This window comes from Octopus bimaculoides, chromosome 10 (genome assembly GCF_001194135.2).
Source record: "Octopus bimaculoides isolate UCB-OBI-ISO-001 chromosome 10, ASM119413v2, whole genome shotgun sequence".
Taxonomy (NCBI): Eukaryota; Metazoa; Mollusca; class Cephalopoda; order Octopoda; family Octopodidae; genus Octopus; species Octopus bimaculoides.
The window spans coordinates 45,135,323-45,158,996 of NC_068990.1; the positions used below are offsets into that span (position 1 = coordinate 45,135,323).

The window sequence follows — 23,674 nt, forward strand, 5'->3', positions numbered from 1 at the left end:
ATATATATATATATATATATATATATATATATATATATATATATATATATATATATACACACACACACACACACACACACACACACACTCACATACTCACCTTGCTCTTCCTCACGAATTTTTTGTCTTAATCTAGATTTAGACTTTAAACCTTAATATTTCGAGCAGTTTATTTTCTATAACCGACTTGTTCATTTGTTAAGCAGTATGTATATGTGTGCTTATGTGTAGATGTTATTGTGTGTGTGTATGTATATATATATATATATATATATATATATTGGTAATCTGCATCGTCTGTCTAACCGTAAGCTCTCATCCTCCCCGACACGTACTTGTTCTCTTTCATTCTCAATGTCTAGTACTCGATTTCTCGAATCTTTGAGCTGCTCTAGTTTATTAGGTATTCCCGTACTTCTCGTTAGCATCAGCAATTCTTCGTTACCTCACCAACATTTTCCTAAGATGTGTACTTCTTTCTTTGTTTGCTTCGGCAGCTTTTATGTACGATATATCTAATTGGCAAGGAACTCTCAGCAGACTCTCTTCATCATTCCACTCTCTTTTTCTTCCTCCCTCTTTCTCTCTCTCTCATACATACATACACACATATATATGTGTATGTATGATCACGTACATACACATATATACATATACGTGCATGTATAACAACGTAAACTGTTTTCAGTTCTTCAGATAGATGCCCAACAGCTGCACAAAGAATACCATTCCTGCTTAATTGTTTCCTGATTGTCTTTGACCATTTACAAAGTTAATAATATTTATTTGCCGCTCTTTCATTCTGACAGGTGGCTGCAGTGGTTACAAAGTGACGTATCAGTTATTTTCGTGTGTAGCTATGTGAGGCAGAATGTTTGGCCCCATCAACAGTCTGCCTTAGTAGGCGATCTTCTATTCTTACCTTTGATTTCTGTCATATGTAGTTCCTCTGATTTTATTTATTTATTTATTTATCTTTCTCTCAATCATCATAGGTTCTTATTCTAACCATTTTCTACACATTCGTACACACCCACTCACAATAGAAACGAGACACAAGATACTTTAGATGTATTTATCATTTTTTTTTTCTGTGATTTTATTTTAATTGTAAGCCGTTCTAGTTATGATGGTTATCACTTGACATTTGTTCTTGCATAGAAATTCTTCGATATACTTCCATACTTGTAGAGAATTGCATAATAACGAAGCAAAAATGAAATTCTCAAGCTTCCTTCATCCCTTTTCATATATCTACAATCACATAAATGAATGTTTTGATTTATAAATTATTTCTTATACTATTTCAGTTAACAACAAATCCTAGAATAAACTATCTAAGCCGGTTAGATCAGTTCTAAACTCCAGCATTATAACATTTCACTTCAAACGAGTTAAACCTAACCTCTAGCCATATCAGCTGATCAAACTCAATCAAATTGTTGGTAAATCTATATATCAACATTGTTTTCACTTCATATATGGATTAATATTTACTGCTGACTTATAAGAGATATCAGAAAATTATGCATCACTGGAGAAAGTTATTGTAAACCTCTATATTCAAGTCGTAATTATATTTCGATTTCTATGGTGTTATAGTTACTATTTTATAAAACCAAGTACTTAATAACTGATGACAGATGATTACAGTCTAAATTATTTAAACTTCTTTTGTCATTTTTTTTGTTTCTTTACCGTACAGTTATTAACTTTAGTTAAAAATTGAATATGATTTAATGTTTTAAAAAAAGGTACTAAAAATTACAAATTTATTCAACTTTGGTAAAGAACTAAGGGTATTTTAATCTTTACTAAAAGTTACAAGTTAAAATAATTTCAAGCAGAAAGTTTGATAACCTGAGTTTTATATTATTTTTTAGTAACTTACAACCATTGGTACTTTCTATTCTGACAAACTGCAGTATATTCACCCTGTCTAAATATACAGTAATAATGTTTAAGTTTGAATTGTATGGTAAAGTCCAGCTTGTGAAAGTGTTTTACTCAGCATCACATGAAATAACATTTCTAAGATAAAATAGATCTCTGTAAAATCCTCAGCTAGAAAATTTCTTGCTTCAATTAAGAGAACATTGTGGCCAGTTTGATGTCAGAAGTAGCTGTGGTGTAGTCAGCTGCAATACATGAGGATAAGATAAGTTACCAGAAGAGATGGTTATTTCTGAAGTGTGTGTTGACCCAAGGAGACATTGGATGGACAACAGCAGTGGTGTCCTGAAGTATGCTGATGAAGAATTGATTGCTTGGCAATTGAGATCAGTGGGTGTAGGATCAGTCCGCTGATATTTGCTGACTAAATGGTGCTATTTGGCACATCAAAAGGTGACCTCAGCATGCCCTGATTGGATTTGCTGCTGAATGCTGTAAGGCAGAGATGAGAATCTCTGGTCTTCTCAAGAAAGTCTTCTCATTGCACTCTGCATTTTAGTGGAACATCACTGAGACAAGTGGAGATGTTTAAGTGTGTCAGGGACTGTATTCATGAGTAATGGGAAATAGGAGGCTGAATTGGATGCTAGAATTGCAGGTGCTGGTACAGAAATGCTCCAACATTCAATCCTCAAAAGAGAAGTTGGTGAAAAAAAGCCAAGCTCACTATCTGCAATTTGGTTTTTGTGCTTGTCTTTACCTATGGTCATGAATGTTGGGTAATGATTGAAAGTGTATGGTTGTGAATACAAGTAGCTGAAATGGGATTCCTCTAAAAGGTATTTAGATTAACAGTACTCAACAGGGTGCATAGCTCAGAGATCAGGGAATCTCTCTAGGTCAAGCCACTAATTCTCTACATTGAAAGGTCACAGGTCTGGTAGTATGGACATGTGATTAAAATGACGCAGGAAAAAAATCACATGACAAATTCTTCAAGCTGAGCCAACTGGCAGTAGACCTAGAGGTAGACTAAGAATGAGATAGTTAGATGATAGTCATAGACTCAGTTGGTCATACTTGGGAATCTCAGCTGGAAGGTCTAATGATGGTTGCTTCTTACAGGACCTTATGGAGGAGGAGGTGTCATGACCCTCCCAGGAATAGTGGGTGGAAAAGATGAATGGATGGATGAATGAAGATGGAACAATAGAAAAGGAAACTGTGTCCGAAGATACACTGGACAGATAACACCAGCAATAGTGACCTGAAGTATGTTTATGTTGGACTGACAGAGAATAGAGAAAAATGGTGAAAGAAGATAAAGGTTCACTAAGCAAACAACAACACTAGTGACCTAAAGTACATCAGTGTTGATGTTGATGTAATAAAATATAGAGAACTATGTTGAAGAAAGATATGACCATGCTGGCTTGATTTTGTTTTAGTCTAACTCTTCTGGCTGTGTTCCTTAATTCCTGGTGGAGACACGGTATGTCTTGGGTGTTTTAAATGCATGATGAATCCTATCACTCCCTAGTGTGAATACAGCTGATTTCTTCCAGAACTGACCAGTACTGGATTGGTATTTTGTTTATTGACACCACAAAAATGTAAGGCAAAGTTGACCTTTGCAGGCTTTGAACACTGAGTGCAGAGTACTAGGATGAATTTGGCAAGGTATTTTATCCAATATTTTAACAACTGCCAACTTGCCCCCTATATGTCTAAACCCTTGCATACAGAGAACTATGAATGAAAGACTAGTAGTAGTACATAGGGTATGGAAGGGTACTTTTTAGAAATGACATTATTATAATTCAGAAAAACTATTTCCCATTATTTAACTTGGTTTTGTATATTTAAATCAGTCAGATTAACTGATTGTTGATTTCTTTTCATTAGGTACATGGCAAATTTTTACAGGTTAGGGAATATTCAATTGAATAGACCTTTTGTATATATATATTGGTTTCAAATTTTGGCATAAGGTTCGAGGGAGGGGGGTAAGTCAATTACATCAATCTCAATGCTCAACTGGTACTTATTTTATTGAACCCAAAAGGATGAAAGGCTGAACTGACCATAGCAGAATTTGAACTCTGAATGTAAAAGATGGACGGAAAATATCTAAGCTTTTTGTCTGGCTTACTAACGAATCTGCCAGTTTGCCACCCTACCCCTTGTATATATTACTGGTACTTAAGTTATTGACAATAGTGTGATTTAAAGCCAGAATATTGAGGGGTATGTCTAAACACAGTAAGCTATTTTGCTTCGTATCTTATATTGTATTTCTATTTTACTGTCTTTATGCTAATGAAATAAGACAAATTTCAAACAAATCCTTTATATTTCAAAATCTCATCTCTATAATAACATGCTGAACAAATAAAGTGCTGATAGATATTAATTAAATAAGTGGTTCATCAAAACATCAGATTTATTTAGGGGTTAGACAAAGGTCTACTGGCTGAATGTCAGTTTAGACTGAATAGCCAGTTAACTGTAGCTTACTTACAATATTGAATTTGAATTTAACCAAGGTTCACTGAGGGCCAGTAAAATAATTTTATTAATATTCCCCTACTGAATTTAACTTTACTTTTTATTTTCTCAGGATTGATAAAATAGCAATCAAGTACAGGAGTGAATTTAATTATCTAATTTTGCCCCTACCAAAAAATGTTTGATCTTGTGCTCATATAAAAAAAATCAGTATTAAAGGATAAATAATTCTTTCTGATTTTGATACAAGGCATGCAATTTTGAGAGGAGGGGCAGGTCAATCACATTGACTTCAGTACTTGACTGGTACTTTATTTTATTGATCTCAAAAGGATGAAAGATAAAGTTGACCTCAATGGGATCTGAGCTCAGAACATAATGAAGAAATACTGCCTAGTATTTTGTCTAATGTGCTATCAATTCTGCCTGCTTGCCACCTTAATATTATTGGATAAATAATAAAACAAATATCAATTTCTTTTTTTTGCTGTTTTGAAAGATCACTACTAAGCTTTTGTCATTGCTTTTCCCAAGGTTAACCAATAATGATTCTCATACTAACATGAGGCTATTGTTGATTGAATTGAGCCTAGTATATGCCTGGCACTTATTTTAACCACAAGATGGTTTGAAGAATAAGTGAACTCCTATATCTATACACACACACACACGCACGCACATATATTGGATAAAACTAAGCACTGATAGATATTTTGTCTGAAGCTTCTATCACTTCTGTTACTATTCACTGCCTCTAAAGTTTACTGACAATGACAATTTTGAGTAAGCCTCTACATGGTTGCCCAAACTGTTAGAAATAATAGTCAAAGCTCTCTGAAATCCTGAAGTAAAGACAAAACTCAGTAGACAATGTAGCCCTATTTACAGTAATACCTCAAAATACAAGTTAATTTGTTCCCGGAGACTGCTCATAAAGTGAAAACTCATAAAGCAGAGCAATAATTTCCCATAGTATGTTATCAATCATAATTCGTTTCCAGAAAAATATTTTACCTATAAGATTTGTAATACTTGTAAACAAATGGCAATAAAACAATAGTAGAATGTAAAGAGTAAAGTAAAAAGAATGTCAAAACCATTTATAACAAAAAAATATTATAATCGTTTTCTGAATCGCTTTCATTTGCACACACCATCACTATTAGACATGATCGCTGAATCACAAGCTCTCATAGGTGGACTTGTTGATTTCTTTTTAAAATGCAAGTCTAGAGTTATTTTCTTAGAAGAAACTTTTCTCTGCTCTCTATAAATTTTCTGGTAACATGCAAAGGCATTTGTTATGGTAGTAGAAACTTTTGCACTGTGTTCGAAATTTGGATCTTGTACTTGAAAAATAAACCTCATAAACCTGGGGTCTCGTAAAGTGAGGTATTACTGTATCCATAAAAAGAATGGCTAGCCATGGCTGGGATACCTTTAGGGCTTAAAAGCAACATTGGTGAGTCAGCGTAGAGTATTTATGTAGTCACTATCTACTTTTTTTATTGCTTAGTTGGGAGGGTAAGGTTGTACCCATTACCCTTTACTAAGTAAAGGTATGAGAGAAGGCATGAGGAAGGTATCATTAATCTGGTACCCTTGCTAAATTGCTTATAACAGAGTAGACTCCACTAAAGGTACTTAAGGAATAGATGGTGGTGATAAACCAACGACCACATTAATTCTATCACCCAAGCCTGTTTGATATTGCAACTGAAATTCCATAAATAAACCAACTCTCTCTACTGTTTTTATTTTTTAATTGAGTATTACAAACCCATCCTAAAAGTGAAATGGCCTAACACAGAAATGCATATTGAATGCCTCATTTGATTGGTTAGTATACTCCGGTACCAACTGACCATTGCAGTTCTGTAATATCAGCAATTTATTAATTAGATAAAGGATTTATTAAAGAGTAAAGCTTACACCAGAACCTCACATTATCTAATTCAGTGGGTCTCATTATTTTTGGCTTTACAGTACACTAGAGATTAAGTAAAAGATTATCAGATCACTTTGTAAAGAAACCAAAAAATTAATGGCACATTTCATGTAGGAAGTTTAAAAAAAAATGAATGGGGAAAATTTTTGCTTGTCTTGTTTTATTAATCATACGTGTGTATAGCAAAATTATGTATAAAATGTTTTTGAAGGTACTCAGTCATTAGTGTCCTTGTTGTCATCATCATCATACAACTGCTGCCTATTTTGGCATGTGTTAAACAGTTCATTATGGTCCAAATGCATTCTTATTTGGAATTACTGTATCTTTCAGACAGATCAGAAGACCACATCTTGTTCATATATTTCAATTTTGGTTTTGTTTCTACAGAAGGATGATCTTTCTAAAACCAGAATAGTCTGCTTAAAAAGCCTTAATTTATTGTCATCATTGTTTAATGTTTGTGTTCCATGCTGTAATGGGCTGGATGGTTTGACAGGATCTAATTAGCCTGAGATCTGCATTAGTCTTCAAGTGTCTACTTTAGCAAGGTTTCAATGACTGGCTGCCTTTCCTAACACCAACCATTTTACACTTTACTGGGCGCGTTTTTCATGATACCAGTACTAGTGCTGGTGATGGTCACCAAGCAACTCGCAAGACAAGACTAGTTGGTAGAGTGACAGTGCAGTATTGAGGGAGTTGGTGTTGTGCCAGGTGTAGAGAGGATAAAGGATGATAGAGAAGATATATGGCTGTAGAGAAGATATATGGCTACTCCAGTAGGAAAGGGAGAAAGGATGGTGGAGATAAGGCATCAAGGCATACCCTCAGGACACAAGAAGGTGGATAGGATAGGGACAGGGAATCTAGGATGGCTGGTGGGTAACTAGGTTTGCCAGAATGTGAGAGGTGAATGACACAATAGAAATGAAGATTGGAACAAAAGCAGTGAATGGTGAACATTGCCGAAAGCATGGGCAATGGTGAGTCTCAGTTTAGAGGAATGTAAGGAAACTAGGAGTGGGTCATGGAGGAGGAGGTGATAGGTGCTAATACATGAAAAAAAAAAGTAAAATCGACAGTGTATCTAGTTATTCCTTGAGGTGCTGTCTGAAGACTACTGATCTAATCTTTTATTTTTATGTTACATTGAACAACTAGCTATATGTCTAAAGTTAAATTCTTATCCTGAGTGAAGTATGTTTAGTGAAAAGTTGCTGTGGGATGGTGTTAAACAGTTCATGGAATAGAAACTTGTTTTCTAGAAAATTTCTAGTGTATATTCATTCTTAGAAATAGTAACTGATGCCAGATTTCTTTTTTTTTTCTTCTGGTTAATCAAAGTAGACAGGGTACCACCCATTACCTTTTTCAACACCTTTGAGACTGACAGAAAGGTGCTGACTTCTGACTGGAAACCTGATTTAAGTGCTTACAACTGAGTGGACTCCATTATAGTCACCTTTGGGTCAGCTGGTGCTGTTTGATCAGCTGATGGATTAAGTCTGCTTCTCAAAAAGCAGGAACAGTTCCTCTGCTGAGCTTCAGCAAAGTTTCTGTTTATCAAATTGTAACTTGCAAAGCTTTGGTTGGCTCAAGGCCCATGATAGAAGACACTTGCTAAAGGTGCAGGACAATAGGACTGAAATTGAAACCATATACTTGTAAAGTGAACTTTTTAACCACACTGCCAGACTTATTTCTACAGAATTATGCAGCTACTGTGGAAAAGGAAAAAGACAAGGCAAAAGGTGATGAATGGAAAATGTTTTAGAATTTTGTGTGAAAGCCAGAAGTTACTTTAAACGAAATTCTTTCCTTTATGCCATGTTTAGATACTCAGTATTCTGTTGATATTCACGATTCTGATAATTGTCCTGATGCCTTTCAGGGTTGTATTGCAGAACAAATCACATTCAATGTTTTTCTATCTAATCATTCCAATGATTTTTTTTACATTAATATCCGTATCATGTTTCATATTTTTGATTCACTATTTTTGAATAATTTTGAGTGTCATTATCTATACATTCTCTTAGTTTTCTGTAGTTCATTTCTTTTGTTTCTGACCTGGACTTTTACACTATATCTACTTTCCTTACCTATCTTCACTTCATGTAACATTGTGTATTATACATGACATGATCAATATACCATTTTTATTTTTCAATGCTTTCGTGGATTCCTATGACTCTCTGTTGCCATCCAGTTCCATTATCATGAATTTGAATTGGAAACTTGAGTAATATTGAATCTTTCATTAGCTGATCACACAATCATGGACACCACTCCAATGGATGCGTTGCAGTTACTCTCTTCATAGTGTTTAGTGATCCTGACCATAGATCTTCTAGGATTCCTCTGCTCAGCATCAATGTAAGAAGCGCTGTTGGCTCACTTGAGCTCTTCTGCTATCTCTTCACAATCCACCATGCCACAGTCCCATGACTTTGCTGTATCCCTGGCAGGGTGACTGAATGGGTGTTATGTCTTGCCAAAGGGCAGTCCATAACTATGCAGGGCACGGTTGTCACTTAGTGAAGTATTTCCAAAATACCCACATACCCGACGATTAACATCAGCTTTTCTGTGCTGACACAAGTTGGATTCGGTTGTCACAGTCAAAGTCAATTTTTATTCAGAATTACTACTTTCATCATTCAACAACCTCTCATAATAGCATTTTCTTGCCTTTTTCTTTTCAGTATCAGTGCAAAACAATTTCATGATTTTCTGTGGTTTCTGGAATATCTCATGCCTTTGATCCTCACTATCAAAGAACACATGCAAAATTTTGCTTTCAGTTACTTTCCTTGCTTAATATCCCTGACTTCTCACTTCTCTTCTTACTACTTTATATTAATATTTACTTCCTCCTATTTTCCAATCTTTTTAGCCTATCTCTTAGCTTTTATGGTTCTGTGAACAATATGTGAAAGTGCAAAGCTTAATGGTTAGGGCATTGTACTCATAGTCACAAAATCATGATTTCAATTCCTAGACTGGGTGGTGCATTGAGTTCTTGAGCAAAACACTTCATTTCATGTTGTTCCAATCTAGTCAACTGTAAATGAGTAACCCTGCAATGGATTGGCATCCTGTTTGTGGGGGAATGTTGTGATCTTTGTCACATATATATCATGGAAACCAGGTTATTGGCATTATAAGTCCTAGGATTTGAGACAGCACAGAACAATAATAGTCTACCATCGTATCACCTTCCATTTGACTGGAAACTTGCACTAATCACAAATCTGGTCTGTAGATTGCAGTAGATAATCTTGCAAAGGCACCTAATTATCTTTTGTCTCCTCTTTTCTGTCATATGTATCAACTAGAATTATTAGAAGGCTATGTCACCTTTTATATCTTTATTCTCCAGATTATCTTGTGTCTTTGGACCTGTCTAGCTTTTCCTCTGTAGTCACAAAACACTAATCTATGTTGAATAGTATATTTTTCACCAGGAAATACTTAACCTTTTCATTAGCATGTTTCTTTGAAATACGTGTCCTTTGCTTCAATAATTTTGAAAATAAAAAAGAATTTAGTGAAATAACTTTATTGTTAAGCTGGTGTTAGGATAGGATATTATTAAGCATTGTAGGATAGCTTTTAGAGGCTGGATCTGGCTGGTTTGAACATAAAACAAGTAGAATAATTGGGTCAGATTATTGGCACTCCATCACTAACGACATCGAGGGTTCCAGTTGATCCGATCAATGGAACAGCCTATTCGTGAAATTAACTTGCAAGTGGCTGAGCACTCCACAGACACGTGTACCCTTAACGTAGTTCTCGGGGATATTCAGCGTGACACAGTGTGACAAGGCTGACCCTTTGAATTACAGGCACAACAGAAACAGGAAGTAAGAATGAGAGAAAGTTGTGGTGGAAGAGTACAGCAGGGTTCGCCACCATCCCCTGCCAGAGCCTCGTGCAGCTTTAGGTGTTTTCGCTCAATAAACACTCACAACGCCTGGTCTGGGAATCGAAACCGCGATCCTATGACCGTGAGTCCACTGCCCTAACCACTGGGCCATTGCGCCTCCACAGTTGGGCCAGATACAGCCAGTTTAAATGCTAAAGGGTTAATTATTCTATCATACATCATCACTGACTCAGTTATCATTATCATTATTGTTTTATGTCCATTTTTCCACGCTTGCATAGGTCAGGCAGAATTTTATTGAGGTGGATTTTTCTACAGCTGGATGCCCTTCCTGTTACCAACCCTCACTTGTTTCCAAGTAAGGTAATATTTCCCCATAACCAGATATGTTTTTATGGAATAGTGGGAACGAAGGACACCACTTGCATGATGGACATTCATTTACAGTTCTCACACAATGTCAAGGCAAGGACATAAGGACACATACACACAAATACGGCAGTCTTTTTTCAGTTTCCATCTTATCAAATCCACTCCTGAAGCTTTGTTTGGCCTGGGGCTATAGCAGAAGACACTTGCCCAAAATACCACACTGTCAGATTGAACCCGGGATTCTGTGGTTAGGAAGCAAACAATATACCGCCTTCACCTGTTGTATTACTGTTACCCATCCAGCATGGCTGTGCGGTTAAAAAGTTTGCTTTCTAATTACATGGTTTCAGGTTCAGTCTCCTTACATGGTACCTTGGGCAAGTGTCTTCTAGTATAACCTGAAGCTAACCAAAGATTTGAGAGTGGATTTAGCAGAGAGAAACTGAAAGAAGCCTATATACCTTGCTTGAGAAGACCCATCAAGCCAAGTGAAATTGTAGTTGTGGCCAATGCCTATGTCGCATAACTAGCACCTGTGCCAGTGACACATAATAAGCACCCTTCGAATGTTGGGCCTCATGGAAGCAGTGACAAGTGACCGAGACCTTTGGCAATACACCATGCTTGAGAAGACCTGTCAAGCCAAGTGAGGTTGTAGTCGTGGCCAATGCTGGTGTTACATAACTGGCACCCATGCCAGTAGCACATAAAAAGCAACCACTACACTCTTGGAGTGGTTGCATTAGGAAAGGCATCCAGCCATAGAAACCATGCCAAATCAGCTTGGAACCTGGTGCAGCTGCCCAGCTTAACAGTTTTAAGTCAAATCATCCAATCCTTGCCAGCATGGAAAGCAGACATTAAATGATGATGATGATGTTATATATGTGTGTGATTGTTACAGATGTTACTGTCAAATAGTGTCATTCATTTCCAATCTTCTATGAAAACATGCCAGTCATAAGAAAATATTACCTTGTCTGGAAACAGGTGGGGGTTGGTGACAGGAAAGGCATCTGGCTGTAGGAAATCTTCCTCAATGAAGTCTGTTTACTCCATGCAAGCATGACAAAATAGACAGTAAAGCAATGCTGAAACTATATATATGTCATAAGATCATGTGCTGGTTGTAAACTAATGTTACTGCCATACAACCAGTGTTATTTGTTTTCAATATTCCATGAAATAATATCCAGCCACTGTGCTTTTTGAGTTGGAAGACCCAAGGGAAATTTTATCTTACTTGGAAACAGGTGAGGCTTGGTGAAAGAAAGGATATCTGGCCATTGAAAATCTTCCTTGATAAATTTCATGTGATCCATGCAAACATACAAAAAAGCAAGGAGACAGTAATACACACAAACACACATACATATACATGATGTGCTTCTAGCAGTTTCCACCCACCAAATCCACTCACAAGGCTTTTGTTGGCCTGGGGTTATAGCAGAAGACACTTATCCAAGGAAATTAAAATGATGGTGATGATATACTATTTTTATTCGTTCTAGATTATATTTTAGTCACAGCCATTCTGTGTACAACATTTGATATGGCACGTTTGGATACTACACTTGGTGTGGGCACAATTAGTACCACACTTGGTACTGCTAGTCTAGGAGCCATGCTTGGTATGGCAGTTCTATGTGCCACACTTCGTATAATATTCTAGGTGCCACATATAGTGTTGCAATTCTAGGTGCTACACTTGGCATGGCTATTCTTGATCTCGTGTCTATTCTTGATGTCACAATTGAGTTGATGTATAATTTTTTTTGTTACCATACATTGTTTTATATCCAAATTATTAGTTATTTTCCATTCTATACCCTTTAACTTAATTTTTAAAAAAATAAATTCCCAGATAGGCACAGGTGTACCTGTGTGGTAAGACGTTTACTTTCCAACCACAAGGTTCTAAGTTCATTTCCACTGCAAGTGTCTTCTACTGTTAACCCTGTTTGACCAAAGCATTGTGATTGGATTTGGTAGATGGCAACTGAAAGAAGTCTGTCAGTGTGTGTGTGTGTGTGAGTACATATATATGTTAAACAATGATGATGTGTGTGTGTTTGTCTCTCCCCTTATCACTTGACAACTGTGTTGGTTTGTTTACATCCCTGTAACTTAGTGGTTCAACAAAAGAAACTGATAGTAGCAAGCTTAAAAAAAAACTACTGGGGTCAATTTGTTTGACTTAAACCCTTCAATGCTGTGCATCATCCTGGTTGCAGTCCAATGTCTGAAACAAGTAAAAGATAGAAGCTAAATTCCATATTAGCATGAAAATAAACTACAAAATTAAAAATTTCTGTTAATAACTAACATTTTATACTTGATCACCCTGAACTAAAGTCCTTTGGACTGTAGAACATTGTTTTGAATTCACAACTTTCTGTAACCGTTCAACAGATTCTGCTATAATGAACCAAGTTTCCAGCATGAAAAAGTTTACAATTGTAAACAGTATTGAACTCATGTGTTACAGCCTTAAAATCTATAATGAATTGAAGGAGGTTGAGAACAGTGCCCTACTCAACACTAAATTCATCAAGAGCACTTGTTCTGGTATACTTTACAAGCATCACACTATATCGGGACTCTTGTTATAATAAATAACATGACTGAAGAGAGGTCTCTTTTACTGGAAAAGTGTGTAGAAACAGTTAAGCCAAAGAAAAACTTCATCAAAATAAAAGTCCTTCACCTGATAAGCAAAGCTTTATTCACCAATACTCTACAACCACTAACCTACTCTCTAGATGTGTGCCTTCTCACTCAGTTCCATTTTTTTTTCTCTTGAACTTGCCAACATTGTACCACCTACAAACTGTCTATTACCAATCTTCCTATAACTTTTATTTTCTCTCTCTCTCTTCTTTCTCTACATCCTATATCAAGTATTTTTTCACAGTCTTCTGTAACTGCCTTAAACCAGTTAATGATTCAATTTAACCATTATTAACTTTACACTCACCCAGTTATCTCTATGTCCTTGTATATGGGAGAGGAGGATGTTTCAAAGGTTACGGACACTGTCCCTCCTTAGCTTAACTAGTAGAAAATAAAGTAGCTCATGTAAAACTAAACACATGCACAACATATCTGCATACATTTTTCTCTTATGAAAGCTTAGTAAATGACCTTCAAAGGGCAAGATATATCTAACAAAATACTTCATACTGTAAGGTTTATCAGAATAATGGCTATCTAGTTTATGACCAAGTTACAACATATGTACATTTTTACACATTCCTTAACTTGTTGTTTTTTTTCATAATATATACTATGTTTGCTGGTGTATAAGGTACACTCTCACAGAAGATGCTCCCCTATTTTATAAGTATATTCTGTGGAAAAAAACAAATTTGCTGTGTTTTATCAAACACATATTGAAAGATATTTTAAAGTAGTTTTGTATGGAAAAATGTATAATTCTGTGCATGTAAACATAACATTGCGACAGTACACTGGAATAAAGTATGAAACTATACATTTATCATAAATAAACTACATTATAGGAGTATTGTATTTCAGTTGTATCTTCCTTCAGATCAACTGTATAATTGTTTATATTTTGGTCAAGAGAATTGCTATCCAGGATGTAAAACTCTTCTTTTTGAGCTATGATGTTTCGCGTTACCAAGATTGACCATCAAGTTGGTGCACCACTGCTATGGTTTTATTGTTAGCCGTATGTGAGAAAGGACTTCTAACCATAGGAACCAAGCTAAAACAGACTGGAGTCTGGTGCACCTCTCCGACTTACCAGCTCTCATCAAACTGTCTAACCCATGCTAGCATGGAAAATGGACATTAAATGATGGTGATACGTGCAAATAACTGACAGGTAGATGAAAGTTTATCATGCTTTTCATCTCTCTGGGAGAATTATTCATATAGATGATTACAAAATGTTACTTAAATGTAAGACACTTATCAAATAACATAAGACATATCAGGTGTGAGTTATTTATGCTGAGGAAGTATAATGAAATGATGTGACTTTCCAGCATAACTACCAAACTACTGTAGACAAATATTTGTAAGGTTGTGCTAACAAATTGTGATGATTTGGCCTATTTTCAACATTTTTATTATTAGTAACAAGTATTGTGCCTAGTGGACTTATGCTTAGCTGGCCTCCTAGTCCATGGTGTTCCATCTCCCATCTATTGTATAGTTGCAGTAGACAGAGGGCAATTTTTGCATACATTTAGAAATATAAAAAAGCATGTCTTAGCTGGTAAAGATGGTTATCTAGATTTCCTTTAATGTCATTGTGAATTAGTAGTTTAATTTATATAAAATGGTTGTGTATGTATATATGTACTTGAGCGCTAGTAGTGCAAACTATGAGGCAAAAACCAAGTGATTTTATTTCTTGCTATCCTATAAGTATCAATGTTATGTTGTATTATAAGACATACAGCCCTTCACAACTGAATACATTTGTATTGGTGCTGTTTCTGCTTCCCCATCTCTGTGAAGTTAGGGAAGATTGGTATTCAACTGCTTCAAGTTCTTATCTATGTGTGCTCTTTGATCGTTGTTATTGTTGTCTAGCTCCAAATTAGTTCTGATTGAAATCCCTTGTTACGCTTTACAGTGTAACATGGAGATTTGGCTGCTATTTCTAGCAGATCGACTGACCACATAAAGGCCTCCTTCACTCAAGTATATGTGTTTCTGTTTAATTTAGTGGTGTGGCGATAAAGGATGAAACCAAGGAATGTGCTGAGGTTTCCATGGAACTAGAGTGTTCAGTAAATTTAAACTAGCTTGATGCAGGTGTAGGAGGAAAGATTTTAACAAAGGGTTAGTGTGTATACTATGAATAGCAAAAGTTATTTTTTATTTTCCATGTTTATATGGGTGGGATGGTTTATTTGTTGAAACAATAGTTTTGGTCTTTACCGTTGGTTGCCCTTTCTACTGCTATATGTTCATTTGTAAAATAGGAATGGGCTTAGGTGAAGCTGTGTTGTAATGGAGTTCACTTTGTAACCATATGGAAACGGGTTCATCCCACTGCATAGCATTTTGGGTAAATGACTTCTATAGCCTCAGACCAACCAATGTTTTTTGAAGGAAAATGTATAGAATCCTTTTTTATATAACCTTTCTGTTCCTCTATCCCTATTCTTTGTCTTATATTCACCTAGTACCTTGAGGGTACACCCTCACCTGTTCCTGTTGCTCTATCATACTTTCACGTGTTTCAATACTATACTCCACTCAGTTGAAGGGTCTTGGCTTATGAGTACTTGGTGACCTCACTAGTGCTACTGCTGCAAAAAAGGCACCAAGTACACTCTATTAAATGGTTGGTATTAAGAAGGCTATCCAGCTGTAGAAACCATGCCAAAGCAGATACATATTGGAGCTCAGTGTAGTCCTCTGGCTTGTCAGTTCTTGCTGAATCATCTGACCCATACCAGCATGGAAAACAGACATTAAACGATGATGATGGGTATATTCTTTTATTCTTTCACTTGTGTCAATCATTTGACTGTGGCCATGCTGGAGCACCACCTTAGAGGGTTTTTAGTCAAAGAAATTGACCCCGGGACTTACTCTTTGTAAGCCTAGTACTTATTCTATCAGTCTTTTTGCTGAACTGCTAACTTACAGGGATGTAAGCACATCGCTATCAGTTGTCAAGTGATGGTGCAGGGGACAAACACAGACACAAAGACACACACACGCACACACAACATGGGCTTTTCTCAGTTTCCATCTACCAAACCCGCTCACAAGGCTTTAGTCAGCCCAAGGCTATAGTAGAAGACACTTGCCCAAGGTGCCATGCTGTGAGACTGAACCCAGAACCATGTGGTTGGGAAGCAAGGTTCTTACTACAACGCCATGCAGATTTGTATCTGGGTGTGCGTGTGTGTCTGAATGTCATGTTCACTTCTGTAAACTATCTGTTCTGTAGCTTGTTAGTTTTAATGTGTGAAGACTAGGAGAATGAAAGCAAAAGAGAAACCTCTCGCATGAAAAGCAGGTAAAGGTTGGTGACAGGAAGAACATCCAGCCATAGTATACTGTCTTAATAAAGTTTTAACTTCTCCATACCAGCATAGAAAATAAATAATTGTAAAAATGATGAGAAATGGATCCATTTCTGCTAGGTTAGGCAAATGTAAACGATCAGTAAGGTACTTGTAATAAGATTTGGACTTCTAACCATGTAGTCAGTTGTACAGCTTCTTGATGTCACAGCTCTTGTTTTCTGTGCAGAACTTTACACTGTCATAATACAGTAACAATAGCAAGATCTGAACTTATAACTGTGATCCAATACCTTAACGTCACAACCATTATTTCTTGTTCAGAAAAAAGATCAAGGAATTCAATTTGGTAGCATTTAAAGAAAGCAATATTGGAGGAGTAGTAAAATCTGTTGTAATAATGTTAGATGAGAAAGATATAAGTCACACAGATTATTGGTGAGTAAAGAATTAGCGACAGCTTTTATTAAAAGCAAATGTTTTTTTCTTTCGTGTAATCTTATATTTAGAAAAAGTAAAGATGTAAGACATATTTGGATTTTTTAACTTAACCATTTAGGTCTAAAGTATCTTGGGGGAGAAAAAAATTTAAGCTTTTTGAAAATGTAGGCGCTTATCAAACAGGGACTAGGAGACATTCCTTTTTACCATGAATATTCTTTTGACTGAGTTAACTTCCAGAAGTTCAGAACTGTTTGAAGCTTGGCAGTTGTTTCTAGATGGTCAGGACCATCTAGTGACTAAAAAAAAGCACAATGATATTAGTGTAGAGAGAATGGAAAAGCTCATTGCTGTAGATAGGAAGAGATAAGGGTCTTTGAAATATGATGGATGTTAACAGGGATCTCTTTCCACATATGCCACTCAGAGTTTGCCTGGTTATATGATCAGCTTTGGATGTCATCCATAACACTAAGTGCTACTTATATTAGATACGAAAATGTCAGTGCATTCACTGAACTTATTTAGTGCAAGGAAATACATTTATATAAGCTATTTGAAATATGTATCAGTGATCATTGATATGAGATTGATGGTATATTTGGACAGAGAATTATAATTATCTCTAATCTTATTATCATGAAAACTGATGGGAACATTTTTGGATGTTATTAAACTTATCATTTCTGGATTAAGTATATATATATATATATATATATATATATATATCTTTATTTGTATGTGAAGCATTTTTAGTGTTTTACTTCTCATTTGTTTTTAGTTGGTTATGTATATATTTCATGTGCTCTGGTAGGTTTAGATACTCTTACATGGGGTTTCATCATTTCTGTTTGCTCCATCATACTCCCCCCCCCCCTTATTCTAGTTAATCCTCTGCAATCATCCTCTATTCTATTCACTCTGTTGGTCACATTGCTCTCAATGAACAGAGATAATGCTAAACAGTGAGGACCCTTTTGTTTTGCAGGGTGCAAGTCATCCTCCCTAGTATTGGTGTCATGATAAAATGCATCTATTACACTCTATAAAGTGGCTGGCAAATGGAGATAGATATGAGCAGGAGAACCCTTTAGTCTTGCCTTATCAAGGACATAACAGTCTTTCTAGTGTACAATAAAATGACAGAATGTACAATAAGATACTGGTACCATGATAAAACCCAGTACACTCTGAGGTGGTTGGTGTTAGGAAGGTCAATCAGCCATAGAAACTATGCTAAAAAGATACAGTCTCTGACCCATCTAGGAGGGCAGTCATTCCAAAGAACTCCTAACTTGATCTGTGACATGTCCAACCCATGGCAATATAGAAAGGAGATGTATAATGATTATGATGAATAGAATTACACTTTGTAATTGTGTTATACGAAAATGAATAGATAAATAAAAATGTAGTATATAAATAAATTGGAAAAGATGAAGTAAATAATTTAAACAGATTTTTATCAGTTAAAATAATAACACTCTTCTAAAATTATTTTGACCTATAATTAGCATTATCATTGTTTAAACTTTCATTTCTCCATGTTGAGAGCAGTTGAACAAATCTTCAAAACAGTATCTTTTCTTGTGGTTCTGAATACTGTGCTATTTCATCTCTTCTGTGTAGCCCAAGCTTCTCAGGTGTGACTTTATTATTTCTTTTCATAACTGTCTTTACCAGCTGCTTTCCATTGTAAACTTTCAGAAATATTATATTCACATTAGCAATACCAGTTCAGTCATCTTTCATTCATACATCAGCAAAAGTTTTTAATGGTTACTTACATTCTCAATTGTTTTCAGCTTTCTCATAAGTTAAACTTGCTCACCAATAACCGATATATGACACATTCCTCCCCACTAAATGCACATCTCTATTGGTCACCCATATTTCATTGTCATTAACAGCATCACACTTCTTACATATATTTCAGTATTTTCTCTAAAATCTTTTAGTCAGGAGGGAAGGTAGTGCTGAAGACTCTTCACAGCACTTTCAAGATTGGAGGAAAGAAGGTATCCACCTAGTAGAGGCCTGGCCCAACTGCTTGCAACAGAGTGAACTCTGCTAAAGGCACTCAAGGTGTCAGGTGGTTGTGTTAAACCAAGCAACAGGTTAAGTCTACTACATAAGTAGGGTATAGCAGGATTTGAACTCAGAATGCAAAGAGTAGAAACAAATACCTCCAGTCCTCTAGACCACCATTTTTACAGTTTTGTTAATACACTACCTTGGATTGGTACTTTGTTATTGAACTTGAAGTGATGAAAAGCAAAGTTGACCTCAGCTGGATTTGAACCCAGAGCACAGAGAGTCAGGATAAATGTTGTGAAACAGTCAATCTGACACTTTAACAACTCTATTAATTTGTCTACCTTTTGTATGGAGAAAAACTTTTTCTTAACAATGAAGTTCTCGATCAATTAATAATTTAATGAAAGAGATGCATAGATATGTATATTAAGAATTATACATTTTGTTTTATCCTTATTTTCTCCAATTCCATTGAATACATCTTGCCTCTATTCTCCTATATAATATTTTTTTTATTTCTAAGATGGCAAGCTGGTAGAATCGTTATCACACCAGGCAAAATGCTTAGTGACATTTTGTCTGTCTTTATTTTCTGATTTCAAATTCCACCTTTCATTCTTTTGAAGTCGATAAAATAAGTACCAGTTGAGCATTGGGGTTAATGTAATTGACTTACCACAATTGCTGGCCTTGTACCAAAATCTGAAACCAATATTTTAGAAATTTCTCAGACATTCATGTTTAACTAAAATTGGAATTTAAATTAATTAGGCTTCAATTTATTTTTGAATCTAAACAAATCTCATCTGAAATTAAATATTACTGACTACGAAATAGAACAATGTGAATAATGTAAATCTTGTATACGTTATGCACAGGGGTTTAAAAAAATGGTAACTACTGGAATGGTAACAACTGGAATGTCTTTGTCCATTGTTCTGCTCAACCAGGGTTGACCTGGTGCTAAACAACAACAACAACAACAAAACTACTTAAACTGAAAGATCACTGGATATATGAGAGACAATTTGTTGCTGTATCTTGCTTTAATCCACACAGTCCCTGTTACTGCATGTACATTCACAAACACTCAGATACTATCTGCTACACTCTACAACACTGTAAAACCAAGGTTATAAAGCCAGAGCACAAAAGTTTTAACTGATTCCAACCCCCTCAATCTGTAATTAGACTAATCATATATTTCTTATATTGATTGAAAGTGGTTTTAATTAGGTTTGAAAAAAAATCTTGTTGCAGTTCAAGATGGGGGAAGAAACAAATGTTGCTTTGGTCTTTATTGATATATTTAATCAGGATAATATTCCCTTTCATTATTGATAACATTATCCCATCTATTTGGTAGATTGTTTTGAAGCATAGAAACACTCAAATACCATCGTTAACCTCTTCACAATTAATAAAGTGTTTTCCTGTAAATAATGCTGCAGTGAGCTGAAAAGATGGAAGTCAGTTACAGCAAAGTCAGGAAAGTAAGCAGACAAGGCAAAACTTCCATATTTAGTGCCATAATCTTTTCCTGAATGATTTGGGCAATATATAATCTTGCATTATTATGTAAGAGTGACACTCCTTTATGTTTGACTTATGATGAATGCATTTTCTGCAAATTTTTGTGCAATGTTTCCATTTGATGACAATACTTCTCTGCATTAAATGTTTTGTTTAACACAGTGAGATAGTCCCACCAAACACAGAGCATAAGTTTCTATGGGTGTAGTCCTTTTTCATTGGATACTAACCATTGTTGCTTTTGTTGTTCAGACATGTCAAACTCATCTGAAATTGAATATTACTGACTGTGAAATGGAACAATGGGAATAATGTAAATCTTGTATACGTTATGCACAGGAGTTCAAAAAAATGGTAACACTGTCTACCACACATACAGGCTTGTTCTTTCAGGTGCCAGTGCCACTTAAAAAGCATCTGCACTGGTGCTGCGTTGACACACCCATGCTGGTGCTGTGTAGACGCACCCATACTGGTGGCATGTAAAAAGCATGTGGCACACTCTGTTAAGTGGCTGGCATTAGAAGGGCATCCAGTCATAGAAACCATGCCACAACAGACATTTGGAGTCTGGATACCTCCTTACTAGCCAGCTCCACGTCAAACCATCCAACCTATACCAGCATGGAGAGCAGATGTTAAATGATGATGATTATAGAGAACCCGCTACTTATGTTGATTCTACCCAGGAAAGGTTTGGTGGCAAGTCTATTCTTCTATAACAAACAGAGAGCACTTCTTTGATTAAGTGAGAAGCAGCCAGATGATGATGGAGCCACTAAACAAATTTATATACTTTTTATAGTTCATGACTTTTGTTTGAGCAAAAAGAATTAATAATTTTGTTTCAAAGCAGTAACAGTTTGAACAAAAGAAAGGAATTGTATGCATAGAATAAGTACCAGGCTCCGTTAATCCCGTCCTGGTTCAGAGAGTGTAAGTTTTGATTGTGACAGACACACACACATACATGCACATGCACACACAAACAAACACACACACACACACACACACACACACACACACACACACACACATTAGAGTAGAGTAGATTGGGTGAAGCATTGTATGATATTAAATTAGATAAAAACTTGTTGAGGCTGAAACAATGCAGAATGAAATTTGAAGTTTTATCTTATATTTCTTTGATATTTCAGCATTAGGAGAATAAGTTATCTCACATATTTGAGCAATGATAACTCCATATATAAAGTTTTTAAGCAATGGTAACTTTATACACACACACACATACATACCTGTACATGCTGGCATGGGCTGCATGGTTTGACCAGAGCAGGCAAGGTCAGGGGCTACACCAAGCTCCATTGTCTGTTCTGGTATGGTTTCTATGGCTGGATGCCCTTCCTAATACCAACTACTCTACAGCGTGTACTGGATACTTTTTATGTGGCACTAGCACTGGTATTAATTCTGCTGTGGCAGATGGGTTTTCTTGAGTACAGCAGTGTGCCAGATATTACATATTTATTTGTATAAATGCATATATGTTTGCAGTTATACAATAGATTTTTGAATGTCAATTTAGTTGTACCAGTATATATTGGGTCGTCCCAGAAATAATGTGATTTTTTCCAATTGTATGAACTAAAAGTCAGAGAGAGACAGAGAGAGACAGGATAAACTAACTGCATCAACTTGCTATAAAAGCAGATAGTAATTTTACCTTGTCCTTATTCTTGGTGCAAGTTTTGAAGAGTGTGGTTCTATTTTAACAGTTATTTTTTCAAAGCTATAATGGAAGTGACAAAGGAGCATATTCAGCACATTTTGCTTTATGAATTCAATAAAGCCAACAAAGTAACAAAAAGTGCAAGGAATATTAATGTAGAATATGGGGATTGGACAATAAGTATAAGCCAGTGTCAACGATGGTTCCAGAAATTCCAAACTGGAAAATACAGCCTAGAAGATGAGCCTCATCCTGGAAGATCTGTAGAGCTCGACAAGGACGTCCTGCAAACCCTGGTCGAACAAAATCCCATTGTAATTGTTGAGGAACTAGCAGAGAAGCTTTGATTTGGTCATTCAACCATTCATCAACACCTATGTGCCATCGGAAAAGTCAGCAAATTGGGTCAGTGGGTTCCTCACAAACTTTCTGAGTTCAGTTGCATGTAGAGAGTGAATGTGTGCTCGTCTTTGCTGTCACATCTCACAAATGAACCTTTTTTTAACCGAATAGTGACTGGTGACAAAAAATGAGTTCTCTATAAAAATGTCATGTGCTGAGGACAGCGGGTAGTGAAAGGAGACAGACTGACATCCCAGACTAAAGAAGGTCTTCACCCACATAAGGTGTTTAGTGGGATATGAAAGGTTTAATCCACTTTCAACTTTTAAACCTAAACCAAACAATAACAAAAGAGATCTACTGTGAGCAGCTTAAGTCAGTTCTAGAAGAAAAACAACTATCTTTAGTTTCAAGATGGAAGGTGTTCTTCCATCAGGATAATGCTCGGCCACATACAACGAAGATGACATTTCAAAGGCTGGAGCAGTTTGAATAGGAAATGGTGCTCTGCTCACCATATTCGCCAGATATTGTTCCATCTGATTATCATTTATTCTGCAATCTTCAAAATCATTTGAACAGAAAAAATATGAATTATATAGATGAGGTCGGAACAGTACTGGAGGAGTATTTTTCATCATGGACAAGTGAATTTTGGAAGAGGGTCCTTGCAAGTCTACCAGATATATGGAAGAGCATTGTAGAAAATGAAGGAAAGTATATTTTAGATTAGAAAAGAACTTTGTCTATCTTAATTTTGAAAAATAAAAGTATAAAAGAAACACATTATTTATGGGATATTAAACAATGATGATGATGAGTAATATTATAAAGCTTCCCTTGTTTGTGTAAGTTGACAAGATCTCTTCCAGTGGTTTTTTTTGCACCAGACTTTCTTGCCATTTATTGGTACTGCTTCTCCTCAGTTGACACCACTCTTGTTTCTCTGCAGATGTTAACTAATTCTCTCGAGTCTGTTTTGTACAACTCCTTTGTTA

The 23,674-nt window shown here is 35.9% G+C and overlaps 1 protein-coding gene across 2 annotated transcripts in view; it reads left to right on the forward strand.

Annotated features, from left to right (window-relative positions):
* Positions 1–23,674, forward strand: part of LOC106867843 (tuberin) — a 133,558-nt gene that overhangs the window by 450 nt on the left and 109,434 nt on the right. The gene's annotated exons all lie outside the window — the stretch shown is intronic.